Genomic DNA, 14,659 nt, shown 5'->3' with positions numbered 1-14,659 from the left:
CAAGTAGTGTCACTTCTCTTGGTTTAGTCTTCCTGTTTAATATCGTGTTGTTTGCCTCGGGTCACTTAGCTAGCCAGATAACCCTAAGGTTGTCTGCAACTACAAAAGGAACTGTTGAAATTTTGATGCAGATTGCACTAAGTCTGTAAAGTTTGGAAAACCAACTACCTTAACAATATTGTGTGTTCCTATCCATGAACAGAGATTATTTCTCCGTCTGTTTAGATCTGCTATGGTCCTCATAGCTCATCACATAGTAAGTACACTGTGAGGTAGATGCTCATTTAAACTTTTAAGAATATATTTATTTAGTTTTATTTGGAAGGCAGGATTACAGAGAGAGAAAAGAGGGACCATCCACTAGTTCATTCCCCCAAATGGCTAAAAAGGCTGGAGCTGGGCTGTTCTGAAACTAGGAGGCAGGAGCTGTGTCTCCCACATGGGTGCCAGGGCCCAAACACTTGGGCCATCCTCCACTCTTTCAGGCCGTAGCAGGGAGATGGAGCAGAAGTGGAGCAGTCAGAACTTGCACCAGTGGCGTTCGGAAGGTTGACTTGCTATGCCATGTTACTGGCCCCCTGGGATCACTTTTTTATTTTATTTTTTATGATTACATAGATGATTAGGGTGGGAAGTGGAGCATTAGGCAAAAGTAGGTGAGACCAGTACTTGCAGACTTTTTTTTTTCTTCTTCCTGTATTTGTGGGGAGCGGGAAGGTTGGGGGAGAAGCTGCACCCAGGCTCCCAACCGCATCAGTATCGGGGGATAGGAACCGCCACCAGATGTCATCCCAAGGACCCCAATGTGGAGCATGTTCTGAGTGTTCTGCTGAAGTTTTGATTTGAAATGCTGTTGATCTTGCTGATCCAAGGTTGAGGAAATCATTCCAAGGTCCTTTGGCTGACACAGTCTGCCTTAGAATCCATTTGCCCAGATTTTTGCTGTCAATGCTTGGCTGGGATGATTGACCAGTTTATTCTGCCTTCTGTTCTCTGCTGTGGTGCCAGATGTCCTCTGTAGGCCCCAGTGTGCATTTGAGCATGCCATCCACTGCTTCATCTCAGCCACTGAGGAGGCCTAGTTCTGACACATGCACTCTATGGTCAGACAGCAGATCTGTGATTCTCCCCATGGTTGGAGTTCTGAGTGCAGTGGGTCATTTGGGAGATACCCAAAGAAATCTCGTCTGAAATGATCCCAGACCTGACTGTGTGTGTGTATGTCAGTATAGGGCCTAGCTCAGTCCATCACACATTAGCCTACACACACACTGGTAGTGGCAGTTGCTGGGTTTGTTCTGTCTCCAGCCCCTCAGATCACTTTTACAAATGCTAACTCCCACACAATGAATATATCCAACCTCCTCTGTGGAGAGAGCCAGAGGGCGAAGACTTGAGACTTATTACTAACCGTCATTCCTGACTTGCCAGAGACCTGTGTAAGCTGCCCCTGAAGTAAATCTTCCTGGCCTGTCAAGCTTTCAGACAATTGTATTTGTGGCTGTCATCTTATGTTTGAATTCAGGATTCAACCCCAAGTCTAAGCCACCAAGCTAAGCCACCCCAAGATTTCTCCTTGACGGGAATTACATGAGAGAATAAACACCCCTTTCCTTATGTTACTAAATTTGGAGTAATTCGCAGTGAAGCAACAGTTAAAACTGCAGATTTTGAGGCCTGGAATTAGGGTGTTATTGTAGCAAAGCCTAGAGGTGACTTTGCAAGCAGAAAGGATGTAGAATCTGGGTTAGGAAGAGCCCGTGGAGCCTTTTGTGTGTATTAGAGTATGGGTGGCCTTTGAGGAGCCTACAGGTGAGGATGAAATGAAAGGCAACACTGACTGCTGGAGGAGAGGGAGCCTTGTTAGATTAAAAGGAAAAACCTTAGACCAGTTTATTTCAGGGTAAAATTTAGCAAAGAATAAGTTTTAAGAATCAGGCACCCTTCAGATGGCGTCAAAAGATACTCTTAGAATTCCAGCCTGTAGCATGTCCAGAAAGCATTTACGAAGAAATATTGGAAACAAGGCACTGAGACAGTTTGAACATCTGTAGCTTAGTGTTTCTGGCTTCTCTGAGTCAGCTGCCTGCTTGCATTTGATGAAGCTCAGCTACTGTAATTCAGACCCAGACAGTTAACGATATTCCCAAATTAGGCTTTTTGCTTTTTTATGTTCTAAGGATGTAGTTGTTTACAGTAAGGACTTCAGTATGGAGGCATCCTCAGGCCAATTTGGTTTAACAGTTAAGTAGAAACAAAGGTTAGAACAAAAGTGTCAGTGCAGTCTCGTGGGAGAGAGAGCCTGTAACGGATGTATCCTCTAGCTAGGGAGAATTTTCAGGCAAAGGGTTGAGGGTGCTTTTTTGTTCTTTTTACTGATAGTGAAAAGTGAAATGGAATAACAAGCTAAAAGTAGAACCAGTTTTTGGAAAAACAAAAACTCTGAACAACCAGGAATCACTGTATTTGAAAATTCTCAACTTCTGCAAATGACACATAATGTTGAAATTAACAAATATTCACAAGAAAAAAAAGAGAAATTCAAAATACTTTCCAAAAGCATAGTTAAAGATGAAGCTGACAGTTTAACTAGATAGCTCTTTTGAAGCTCTCAGAAAGCTCGAATATGATGCCTTGTTGACAGTCATTTAAAAAAAAAAGTATTTATTTATTTGCAAAAAAAGAGGCAGACAGTAATCTCTCATCTACTGGTTCGCTGCCTGTGTCAGAGAATATAGGGTGGTATGAAATCCAAATGTACTTTCTCTAGCAGTATCAACAGAAGGCAGGTATAGAAAGGGTTTATCTCTAAGAAAAATCTATGTGACTTTTACTTAATGGAGTGAACTCCAGTGACATTCACAGGATAACCTCCAAGCTGTTAAGTTACTTGTATTGACAGAAATACCCCTAACTTGGATTTAAAGAGTAGGAGATAGCAAACAGGAAAAAAAGATCTCATGATTCTAAAAGGTTTATTAGGCAAGAAGCATACTGAGAAAAACAAGCAAACAAAACTTATTTTGCAAACAAAAAAGAATGTGTTTATAGAGCAGAAATAATAATAATAAAAAAAAAAAAGAACCAAGAGCCCAGCCAGTAGCACGGAGAGATTTGGAGAACCAACTCTGTGCAGGAGTAGGAATGAATTCTAATCAAAGAATTTACAAGTCTGCCCAATTGGATTTCAGAATTGCTGTGGATTATGTGGTCTGCCCATTTCCCTCTCATCCCATTTTTAAACAGGAGCATCTACAGCAGTCATCCATGTCTATGCCATTGTCCTATGTATGGCATGGGAGACACAGATATTATTCCTACTATATTTTTATTATTAGTTTATATCCCTGTAGACTGAGAGTAACAAACCTTGAGGACCTTTCATGAAGGAGACTCATCCATATATGCACTGTATAGGTAAAATGTTAGACTTTGAGCTCAAGGTATGATGAAACTTCTTCTCAGGGTCACTGTGCTGCATATGAGAAGGGGATCAGTAATCGGGGGACAGCAGGCGGAATATGGAAACCAGTCACTAAGATGGCCTCCAGTGATTTTTGTCTCAACAGTGTAACAGCCTTGTGTAGTCACCTCCCACACTGAATATAACTGGCCTCTGTAACCAATAGATTATTTTGCAAATGAGGGCATGTGATTTTAGAGATTATGTCACAAGATAAGGTGGTTTCCATTTCCTGCGCTCTTGGATCCTTTCCTCCTGTGGAAGTCAGCTGCTGTGACAGCCCAATGGAGAAGACCATGTGACACTGAACTGAGACCATCGGCCAACAGCACTGTTTTTCCAGGCATGTGATAAGTTACGCTGGAAATGATCATCGTCATCATCTCTGGTCAATTCTTCAAATGACATCATCATCGTAGCTATATCATGTGAAGATTCGTGCAAGAAGGACCTGGCTACAGCCCCTTATCCACACAAAATGTTGCGATCAAAATATTCAATGGTTCTAGCTCCTGAAATTAGGGATAATTTTGTGCAATTATAGGTGGATAAAATATGAAACATTATCATATTTTGAGTGTTTTTAATACAAAAACTATAAGCAAGATAAATACATAAAAATAATATTAAACCCATATGAACCAAACTACTGAATCAAAGACAAGAATTTCTAAAAGCAAAGCTCTTCTCTCACAGAGGTTAAAAACAAGATATAGTTTCTTCAGTGGAACAGAAATTGGATAGAACACAGAGATTTGTCAGTACAAACAATGGAAGTCAAAAATAATTGCCTACCTAGAATTTCATACCAAACAAGAATATCTTTGAAGAAACTGGTGGTGTGTGACACAGTGGGTTAGCATGACATCCTTGGTCAGAATACCTGTTGGGCTTCTGGCTGCCCCATTTGTGGTCCAGCTTCCTGGGAAAGCACTGGCAAAACAGCAGATGATGCCCAAAGACTTGGGAATTCAGACTTCTGAGCTCTGCCTTGGCTATTGTGACCTTTTGGAGAGTGGACCAGCAACTGCAAGATCTCTCTCTCCATCTCTCCATGCCCATCACCCTGCCTTTCAAATAAATAAGTAGCTTTTCAAGAGTATTTTTTCAGTATTAGAGGTGAAATAAATGCATCCTCAAATTTAACAGAGAAAATTTTATCACTCTAAAAGGCACAGTAGAAAGTTGCTTTTTTCCAGCTACAAGTGTAAGACTCCCAGAAGGAAATTGGCAATGAGAAACATTATAAAAACACATAAAAGTAATTATAGATCAATTATGTCCATAAGACATTAATAATAATCATATCTTTGCTTTTAAAATATAGTGAGAATTAAGATACATGAATAACAATGCATCTGATAGGAAAAATGGTTTTGAACTGAACTAAAATGTTCTTTCATTGACCTGGGAAGGGATAAAGCACTAAGGTACATCAGAGTGAATACAAGCTATTGATAAAATGCTATAAAAACACATTCCTATCAAACTGATCAAAGGGACAGAGGAAATCATGAAACACAATGAAGCTGAAAGGAGAAAAGAAGAAGACAAGACAAAGCATAGAAAAGGTAGGAAAGGGCCCGGTGCTGTGGCCTAACAGCTAGTCCTCACCTTGAGTGCGTTTGGATCCCATGTGGGTGCCGGTTCTAATCCCAGCAGCTCCGCTTCCCTTCCAGCTCCCTGCTGGAGGCCTGGGAAAGCAGTCGAGGACGGCCCAAAGCCTTGGGACCCTGCACCCGTGTGGAAGACCTGGAGGAACTTCCTGGTTCCTGGCTCCGGATTGGTGCAGCTCTGGCCATTGTGGTCACTTGGGGTGTGATTCCTGGGCCAGAAGATCTTCCTCTCTGTCTCTCCTCCTCTCTATATCTGACTTTGAAATAAAAATAAATCTGAAAAAAAAAGGAAAAACAAAAAGTAAAATGATAAATTTAAATTCAAGTGTACCCATAATTACATTAACTTTAAATACCTGTGCCATATACTTAGGCGCTGACAATTTCCCCACTGGGAAGAAAAGCAACAATATTAAATTATTCATTTTTAAATGATATGTTGAATTTATATTAGTATTTTAGAATTTGTTTTCCTTTATGTTAGTAAGTTTTTGATGGAAATTTGTCTACTTTACTTTAAAATTTTCTATATTGTTTTAGATTTTTAAGATTAATTTGTTTTTATTGGAAAGGAATATTATTTACAAGCAGGGAGCTGGATAGGAAGCGGAGCTGCTGGGATTAGAACCAGTGCCCATATGGGATCCCGGTGCGTTCAGGCGAGGACTTTAGCTGCTAGGCCACGGTGCTGGGCCCTAGATTTTTTTCTTGTCAGTAACCCAAAGATGAAATTTATTTTTATTACATTTATTATCATTTATTTTATTACATTGATTATCATTTATTTTATTACATTTATTATCATTCTAAATCTGTGATTCAATATGAAATCTTATATTACTGTTAAAATTAATTTTGAGATATTTGGACTTATTATTTTATTGCAGTACTGTACTTTTATGTTCTACCATTTTTATCATTGTGTATTTTCCCTCTTCATAATGTTGTGTTAAAAATATTATCTTTTCATTCCAATCCTTACTTGAAAATTATAAGTTTTTTTATTTGTTTACTAGTAATTCTTAATCCTTTATGTTTATGTTAAGTACAGATTTTTCCAAAAATATAATTATTTAGTGTTGATTTTATTAGTGTATTTGTTTCAATTCTCACCATTTTGCCAAATTTCAGACCATCTTTCTAAATTTATCTGCCTTTTAGTTAAAATCCATTATTTGATAGTTCTTTTGGGGGATTTGTAGAGAATAAACTTGCTTAATCCTCATTTGATGGCTTGTTCTCATTAAAATAGGTTATCTGGGTATGAAGTCCTAGAGTCAAAGCATTTTCTCTCAATACTTAAGAAATTATGACATTGGGCCCGGCGCGGTGGCGCAGTGGTTAAGGTCCTCGCCTTGCACGCCCGGGATCCCACATGGGCGCCGGTTCTATCCCAGCAGCCCCGCTTCCCTTCCAGCTCCCTGCCTGTGGCCCGGGAAGGCAATCAGGACGACCCAAAGCTTTGGGACCCTGCACCCGCGTGGGAGACCCGGAAGAGGCTCCTGGCTTTGGATCGGCATAGCATCGGCCATTGCGCTCACTTGGGGAGTGAATCATCGGACGGAAGACCTTCCTCTCTGTCTCTCCTCTCTGTATATCCGCCTTTCCAATGAAAAAATAATAAAAATAAATCTTAAAAAAAATTATGACATTGACTTGTGACTTCCATTGGAAAATCTAATTTTAGTCTGAAATTCATTTGTGCTTAATTAATTTTTTACTCATAGATATTAATTTTTTTACTTTTATTTTTCAATTTCACTGAGATGTTTCCAGGTACGTTTTTATTTCACTTATACAATATTGCTAGTGTATTTTCAGTGGAAAATACAGAAAAGTGCCAGCTTCTACCTCTTTAAATACTGACTTTCGCCGTTAACACATTTATGATAGTTCTGGTGCTCTTGTAATAAAAGAAGTATGTTTGGGACATTCCAGCTGTTCTCCATGTCTGTTAAAGCTTCTTTCGTGTGTTTTAAAATATGTGTGTCTCTTTACTGAATTCCAGAAAAAAAAAATCCTCAGGGCAATTGTCACATTTATTCTTTGCATTTTATATTGTGGCCGCTCTAGGATTCATCCAGTGTATATTTACTTTTTTATTTTTTAATTTGAGGGATGTATGTGTGTGTGTGTGTGTGTGTGTGTGAGAGAGAGAGAGAGAGAGAGAGAGAGAGAGAGATGGAAGGAAAAAGAAGAGGAGCAGAGGGAAGGGGGAGAGAGAGGGGAGGAGGGCAAGGGAGGGCGGGGCAGAAGGTTCCCGGCTGGTTCAGTACCCAACTGTCTGCCATGGCCCCAAACAGAGGTCAAAGCCAGGAACCAATAACTCATCCAGGGCTCTCACACTTGAGCCAGTACACCTGTCTTCCATGGGCTGCGTCAGTAACCTTCCCCTGGCCCCTTTACCTGGAGTTGTGGACATCACTTCTTTGTCTATGTAAGGCAGTTCTGATTCTTCTGGAACGGGTCCGTGTTCTGAAGTTTTGTTTTACTGGCTACTGTCTTAGGATTCGCTTAGTTTGTGGGTTGGAAGTTTCGTGTATGTATCCTCTGCCTCTGATCACTCGCTCTCTTGCTCTTACTCCTCGCTCTGTGTTCTTTCCAGCTCAGTTGTCTTGAAGCTGTCTTTCTTAGCCTATCCCTGAGACTGAGGTATGATCCTAGAAAGAAAATTTTATTTATAGACCTTCTGCTCCAGAGTAAATTGAGACAACCACACTCCCCCAAAGAACAACTAAATAATTTTGTTTTGTTTCTGGAACTTCTTTTTACTATTATTCTGGAATTTGATTTTCTCCTGGCATACTATTTTCTGATTTGTGTCATCTTTCTTGGTTTACTCTCCCATTTTAGTGAAGCGTGACCTACTTGAGAAAAAGTATAAGGGGGATAAATTCCAAAGCATATCCCTACTGAAAAAACTTTGATTCTACTTTTGCGTAATTAATCATTTAATTTCCCTCTAATGTGAGGGTGTATTACTCAATTGTTCTCCGGGCATTTGTGTTGAGAAATCCAGTTCTATCTTTAGTCACCATCTTGCATATGACCTGGTTTTTTCTCTGTGTAAGGTTTTACATCCTGATGCTCTAAATTTTACAATGGGGCATCTTGATGTAGACATTTTTGTGGTATTCAGAGCAGAATTCAGTATGGAAATTTATGTGCTTAACTTTTATCACATTTAATAATTCACTTTTTTACATTTATCTTCTTAGCTTTTCTGGAGTGCCTGTTAATCCTGTTGGAATTTAATTTTTGTTTTCTATTTATTCTGAACAATGCTACTATGAACATAGTGCATGAATATCTTCAAAATCCTTCTGTCCACACTTTTGGGTACATACTCAGAAGCAGAATTGCTAAATCATGTAGTAATTGTATTTTTATATTTGCATAAAATATGAAAGTCTTTTTAAAAGTTTGTGTCAATGAAAAAATATTTTTATTATGGAAAATGTAAAATAATGATAATATACATATAAGGTGGTTTGGTAATGGTTCTTTTCAGATGCATCTTTCAAGGCCAACAGTGATCAACTCATAACTATTTTATTTGAAGCTTCATCTACATATCTCCCTCTAAATTCATATATCCACTACAGGTGGAGGAGGAGAGTGAGAAAGATCACTGGTTCACTCTAAATGCCTGCAGCAGCTGGGCTCACATCAGGCCGAAGCTGGGTGCTGGGAACCGAACCAGGTCTCGTCAGTTGGTAGCAAGGACCCAAGTTTCTGAACCGTCACCTGCTAGCTCTGGAGGCGTGCACGAGCAGGAAGCTAGAACCCTGAGAGGAGCTCAGACTCCTCCAGCCCAGGCGCTTTGATGTGGAGCAAAAACATCCCAACAGCAACTTCACTGCCCTCAAATCCTGCCCTCCCACCCCCAGATTTTGAAGTTATTACAATGTGCTGTCATTCTATTTTTTCTGTTTGGTTTTTTTTTTTTTTTTTTGGTATCATTCTATCCTTAAAAATTTCAGCATGTATGATAAACTTTAAAAAAATTTTTTTATTTATTTTTATTGGAAAGGCAGATATACACAGAGGAGGAGAGACAGAGAGGAAGATCCTCCGTCCCATGGTTCACTGCCCAAGTGGCTGCAATGGCCTGTGCTACACTGATCTGAAGCCAGGAGCCAGGAATCTCCTTTGGGTCTCCCACGCGGGTGCAAGGTCCCAAGGCTCTGGGCTGTCCTTGACTGCTTTCCCAGGCCACAAGCAGGGAGCTGGATGGGAAGTGGAGCTGCTGGGATTAGAACCGGCGACCAAATGGGATCCCGGTGTGTTCAAGGCGAGGAGGACTTTAGCTGCTAGGCCACGGTGCTGGGCCCAACTTTAAAAAACATAATATATATAATGTATTACCTACAACTTTAACAAGACCATTCCTGATAGAGTCACACATCTTTAAATTTCTAGTGACCTCATGATTGTTATGTGTTTTGGGAGTGATGTGCAATTTCAGTCTTGTTTTACCCTGTCGTCTTTTTTTTTTTTTTTTTTTCTTTTTCTTTCTGGAGTGTTTTTGTTGGTTTGGAGAAACAGGTTGTTTGTTCTTAGCTGAATCTGACCACGGTGTAGTTTCATAGCTCCTCTTACCTCTGTATTTCCTGTGCCTTAGTAAAAGCTATTTCACAATTTTCTTCCATAAAGCTTTGTTTTATCTTTTAGTGGCTTCCATAGGTGCCAAGCATTTAGATGCCATCTAATGTTATTCAGGCTTCCTCCTTGTAAGCAAGAACTAGTTTATTTGCTGCTATGGACTGACCGAATCATAATAATTCTGGTTTTTTTCTTGCCATTGATTGTTCTAGAGGTGACTATATCACTAAGCCCTGACCCGTGAAATACAGAGAGAATGTGATTGGAAGGGATTTGCCTCCTCTGCAGTAACAGACGGGAGAGGGCCAAGGCAAAGCCCTTTCTTGCTTTTTTCGCTTCTCCCTTCTGGGACTGCTGCTGTGGGAGGATGAGAGGCCTGTTGCCTTGGTAGTTAAATGATCTCACTCTGAGCCTTGTTTTTTACAAGTGGTCTCTGTATCTGCGGAAACGTGAAGTCCCTTTGTCTTGAATATTTTTAAATTTACCTTTGGTGCATCTGAGGTGCTCTGTTTCATCCCATCTCCCTTTTTGCATACATCTGACTGGCTGTTTAAGGAAAACTGCTCTTTAAATATTTTCTCTCAATTTGCAGATATTGGCACTTCGGTTCCTGTCCTCCAATCTTTTGCCTTTTCACTTCCTTTATCTTTTCAGTTTTCTTACATTCTTCTGAAAATGTTCCTCAGTCTGATTCTCAACATGTGGCCATCTTGTTGTTTAAAACCAAGCTGTATAGAAATGTATTATTTCTGCCTATGTGCAGTGATTTCTTCCTGCTGTGTAGAGCTCATCCCTAAGTACATTAACATGTTTATTTATAAAGACTTTGCTTTAACAGTTCTTCAGAAAATATGTGCTGCTTGGTTTAGTATTTTTCTGTTTTTCTTTTCATGTGTGTTAGTAACTTGTGCTTCTTTCAGATAATATCTGCTTGTATTAGTTTAAAGATGGTAGCACAGTGGCTAAAGTCCTCACCTTGTACGCGCCAGGTCCCATATGCGAGCCAGTTAGTGTCCCATCTCCTCCACTTCCCATCCACTCCCTGCTTGTGGCCTGGGAAAGCAGTTGAGGACAGCTCGAGGCCTTGGGACCCTGCTCCCAGGTGGGAGACCCAGAAGAGGTTCCTGGCTTCAGATCAACTCAGCTCTGGCCATTGTGGCCCCTTGGGGAGTAAACCAGTGGATAGAAGATCTTCGTCTTTCCTTTTCTCTGTAAAGCTGACTTTCCAATAAAAATAAATCTTTAAAAAATTAAATAAAATAAATCAAAAAAAAAAAAAAAAGAAGAAGCAGGAAAGAAAAAATGAGACCCTAGGACTAGGTAGTATGTGAGCTTAAGGAGTGAAGCAAGGTGGAGTCTCAGCAGTCATCAAGAAAACCACAGGGTTACTCTTTCCACAGACCCTTCCCTCACCTCAGCAAAGGAAGGCACATACATTTCAAAAAAGGTCACTGGGCCCAGTGGAGTGGCCTAGCAGCTAAAGTCCTTGAAAGCGCCTGGGTCCCATATGGGTGCCGGTTCTAATCCCGGCAGCTCCACTTCCCATCCAGCTCCCTGCTTGGGAAGGCAGTCGAGGACGGCCCAAAGTCTTGGGATCCTGCACCCGTGTGGGAGACCCGGAAGAAGTTCCTGGCTCCTGGTTCCGGATTGGCATAGCATTGGCCGTTGCGCTCACTTGGGGAGTGACTCATCAGATGGAAGATCTTCCTCTCTGTCTCTCCAGCTCTCTGTATATCTGACTTTCCAACAAATAAATAAATCTTTTTTTAAAAGAAAAAAGGTCACTAAAATGGCTTTAGAGGATTAGCTTATTTGGTACCAGAAAAGTTTTATGAACTTGCTGAGTTTTTACCTAATACACATTTTCCACAAATGTTTTAAAGATCTCTTCATGTGAATGGGTCCCGTTTTTACTTTCAAATAAATTTACCTGAATTTTAGATGACATTTTTGATGTCTCCTTATTGATTAGCTTTAAGTTTATAGCAACGATTTTGTTCCTTCCTTCTGTTAAAAAACTATTCATTTGAGCAATGATGAGGGCAAGTCATTCTCAGCTTACTTGCTCTTGCTCTTAGTATATGATGTTTTCTGTGATTTTTTTCCCTCATCATTACAGTTACTCTACAATGGTCATCCAAACAGGCACACGTTGGGAAAGAGAAGGAGTTTGGGAAAACAAGGATATATCAGGACTTTCCTGAAACAAACCAATGCAATTGAGTAGTATGATCCTGTGAGCTGACGCTGATGCAAACTTGTAGAAGAGCAGGGTCAGATCTTTGTATTCTCTGTCATTTGTTAGACATTTCAAAATACCTGTTGAACTCTGGACTACTATTACAATTTACATTATTCTAACATTTTCTGTGCCCTCGTCTGCCTGTGATGTCCGGGCATCTGTTCTTACCATCAGTTTCAGCTGTGTTTTATGCATCTGTGTCTTGCATGTGTTCTGTGTTTTCAGATGACAGTATCTTTTCATATAAATACACATATGTAAAGTTACAGTACTGATCTTTTCCTCATTCCTTGTTCTGCTTGAACAAGTTATGCTCTTCCCATTGCTTCAAGTCCTATCTATACAAGCCTTCCAGGGTTGCCTCACCACCTTGAAATCTCCTAATGTCGACAGGAATAAAATATGCAATACTAATTTCAATTAGCAATTGCTTCTTTTTCATTTTATCAGACATTCTAGGATATACTACAAAGCTCTGCCTTCCAAACAATTCTCCAGCAAGTGTTAACAAAATGAAACAAGGAATACAAACACTAATGAAACTGAGTAACTTCTGTGACATTATATATAGCAGGTACAAGGCATATCCTTCTTTAGAACAACTATGATTTCTTTCAGTTTTAAAATATTAGAGAAATTTGAAAGTGGATTTAGCTTGGCAATTTTAGAATAATACAATGAGCCATAGTAATCTATTATTACAAGTTCTCAAGTGTAGTTTTTAATGGTGCTTAATGTGGGCCATATGACACCAGTCCCATAGAAATCAGATTTGCCATTTTAAAACTTTGCACAAAAATACAATTAATTTATGTATTTAGTCTTCACTCCTCCCCATCCCAGGCAGAAAAGAAAAACCTCATTCTTGTTTGTTAAAGCTTTAAATAATGAAGTGTTCCATTCATAGGAAAATTATGTAGAGGAGTATGTATGTGTATGAAATTAACATGTTCCTGTTAACAACTTACACTTTTTTTTTCCTATCAGCACTTGTATTAACACAGACATTTATTCTCTGGCCCTGAATATACAGATTCTTAGGAAAAATTTGATGTGATTAGGGATAGGTAGGGAGATGCCAAAATATTTGGGTGAAATCAATATTTAACATGCTTCATAATGAATATAGTATCTGTAGAAAGAAAGAAATAAGACAGAGGGAATACCTTTTTTAAAATAAAAAGTTGGGTCAGGCATGGTAGCCTAGCAGCTAAAGTCCTCACTTTGCACGTGCCAGAATCCCATATGGGTGCTGGTTCTAATCCCAGCAGCCCTGCTTCCCATCCAGCTCCCTGCTTGTAGCCTGGGAAAGCAATCAAGGATGGCCCAAATCCTTAGGAACCTGCACCCATGTTGGAGACCTGGAAGAGGCTCTTGGCTCCTGGCTTCAGATCAGGTCAGCTTTGGCCATTGTGGCCTCTTTGGGATTGAATCAGCAGATGGAAGATCTTCCTCTCTGTCTCTCCTCCTCTCTGTATCTCTGATTTTATAATAAAAATAAAATAAATCTTAAAAAAAATTAAGAATAGTGGAATATTCAAAACTTTGGTTATTTAGAAAGCAGAAGTTCAGAGGAAACTGGCAGGGGAATGTACCTTAAGAATTCTTTGGTGTCATCTATTGTTAGTGCCTTAAATTTGGAATTTCTTTGTTGTATTACACTCTTTTAGATTGCCAAGAATATTCCTGTAAACTGATTACTCCTTGAGAGATATTTCTTACTTAATATTAGCACAGGGTCTGGCACATATTAGATGTTCAAGAAAATGTTGCTGAATAAATACTAAGGAGCAAAGACCGTAAAGGACATTGGGAAGGGTAAGTCTTGACAGATGGGCGTGAGCGATCGACCCTCGAGGGCGAACACTGCGCACAGACAATGGCTCTTGGTGGCTTTCTCTTTTCCAGTTTCAAATGGATGTAATTCTGTTGTTAGAGGTAGGAAGTTTGGGCTTCAGTGAGAGCATGGGAAGAAAGAGTGAGAGCAAGATAGCAAAACAGACAGTGTTTTAAAGGGACTCTTCGCTCTTCAAATACTCATCATTTAATTATTTTAGTTTTGATCGAACCAAATTTTGATGAACAAGCTATGCACAACCTAAACACATGCTTAGATTTGATGAACTAATACATATGATTGGTGGGACTCTGTTGTGACATGGTATTATCTACGATCCAGTGGCACAAATTTCTAGAATGAAATGTAATGACCTTTTTGCTGTTTCATAGAAATCTGCTTCGTCACACCATGTTCATAAGTGATTTTGTAAAGCAAAAGAGTTTGCAAATGCAATGTAATCTTTGTGACTATCATTATCATCTCTTATCATTTATATTGCACTGTGGGTGCAATGCAGTTTCCTGTCACCCTCCTATACACCAAGTGTTAGCTACTGTAAAAGGCTCTAGCTAGTAAACAGCAGACTTTTGGTGAGATCAATGATTGATCTAGATGACTCATTCCTACCAACTATGGTACAAAATATTCCAGATCCTTACCTAAGCCACAATCTAACCTTCTCTTCTTTGTACTTTCCCACCTCTGCTTTCAATGGTCTTTTTTCCTTCGTTGCTATTGCCTCAATGACCACAGTTAAAAGGAGAGCAAGAGATCTGAATGGAGGAAGGGAAGAGAGAGAATAATGTAGATTTAATCTTTTAGTTTACTTATGCATCCACACACAGACCAATTCTTTTATAGCACAAATGCAGACTTGCAAATACATGACAACA

Source organism: Ochotona curzoniae, unplaced genomic scaffold (genome assembly GCF_017591425.1).
Source record: "Ochotona curzoniae isolate NIBS_2020 unplaced genomic scaffold, NIBS_Ocur_1.0 contig_66, whole genome shotgun sequence".
NCBI classification, from domain to species: Eukaryota; Metazoa; Chordata; class Mammalia; order Lagomorpha; family Ochotonidae; genus Ochotona; species Ochotona curzoniae.
Note: the sequence above shows the minus strand (reverse complement) of the source record.